Below are 1758 nucleotides of genomic sequence, written 5' to 3'. Positions count from 1 at the left end.
AGAAACTCAGAGCAGACATAGACCAAAAGCTATTGTTTCCCGTCTTTCCATTCTCCTGTCCCCTATATCTGCAGGTAACTGCCAGCAGGGCAACTCATCTGTAAATACAGTTATCCATCCAGTTAGAATTAGGTTTCAGCCATAAAGCTTGGTTAGAATGCAGTTCATCAAATTACCATCAAAATAGATGAATGTTACCAGGACACCTCATAAAGACCATTTACTTTCAAGTAGCTGAGTTGGTTTCTTTTACCCCAAAAAAGACTTTGCTAAGGAAAGTCTGTTTTTTTTCCCTTACAAACGCAGAACAGAACCTTTTTCTTACTAAACACTGCAACATTTTATGCTTTTAAGAATTCACTCTGGTGAATGTCTCATTTCACCAGGTGTAACAGAGAGTGCAGAACCCAGCTTGTATAGTTTACTTGGCTTTCGAACCCACTCACAATAGCATTGTGAATGTGTTTTCATTCTATCACTTCAGTGACTGAATGGGCACACAAGTGTTGGCATTGTTAGCAGCTACTGCATCATTAATCACTAACATTACAGTCATAAGCTAGGTGTTAAGCACTTAAAGGTGAGACTGTGGAAACTACTATAAGGCTATGGATGCCACCTAGCAAAGATAAATACAGCGAATGGTGAGGAACTACAGAGGAACAGATGTTTGTTTGCTTTCTGTTGTTTTTTTTGTTTGTTCATTTTTTCAAAAGCTACTACTTCTACCTTGGATTTTTTGCATGCTTTGCCTAAATATGCCCCACACCCAAGGGGAAGAAGAAAAATATGTAATATGTAAACTACAAACAACCTCCATGTGTAATCAACTTGAATTGACTACTGTCCATAATTATTATTTTTTTTTTAAGTCCTTACAGCAAATACAAGGAAGTTGAAATGCACACATTTTTACTTCAGTCATTTCAATATCTGAATGAACAAAAGCTCCATAACCTTTCAGTTGCCTTTAAAAATGTTACTTCAGTGCAGTAAGTTGCAGAAATGACTTTGGTAATGGCACATTCGGATTCAATGATTCCACTTTCCTAACCTTTTTAAGTTTCACACCAGCATGGATAGCCTCTCAGTCCCTGTGGAAAAAGAATCTACAAAAATTTCACGTTCCTGAATGCTTTCATGCAGACCACACTACTATTAAATCAGATTATGAATGGCAGGCTGTAAGTCACTGCAAAAGTATTGTTTATATTTTTTCCTCATTTGTCATTTATGAAAACATTAATTGCTTACATGGCATCCTCCAAAGACATCCAATGGGCACATCAAAGTTTAACAGGTGTGGATGCCCACCTGCAAAATGGCTCCCTGCCAAACAGTATGAGTTTTGATCAGATCTCCCATTTCTTTAATGAAATAGAAAATTTTCCATCATTTTTCTATCAATAGGCATACTTATCCTGTGCCTTGATAGTACTTATCCCAGTGTATTCACTGACCAAGTAAAAGCATCAGTTAGTGGGATAAAGAAAAGGCCTTCATATCTTTATCAACTGCATTGTCACATTTCAGTACTTCTCTGTAGCAGATCACTTATCTCACATATTTCTTCTACCCAAAAACACTGCTTCCTCATCAGTTCCTTTCTCTCCACAAAATTCCAAAGTATCAAATGAATTGAATAAGGCACTTTACTCTTTTGAAATAGCTCACGATGATTATACATATAACTTTTTCATATAACACTAAGTATGTTGGAAATATCCGAATAATTTTGCCAGGACGGTATCTCTGATA

Source organism: Meleagris gallopavo, chromosome 3 (genome assembly GCF_000146605.3).
Source record: "Meleagris gallopavo isolate NT-WF06-2002-E0010 breed Aviagen turkey brand Nicholas breeding stock chromosome 3, Turkey_5.1, whole genome shotgun sequence".
Taxonomy (NCBI): Eukaryota; Metazoa; Chordata; class Aves; order Galliformes; family Phasianidae; genus Meleagris; species Meleagris gallopavo.
Note: the sequence above shows the minus strand (reverse complement) of the source record.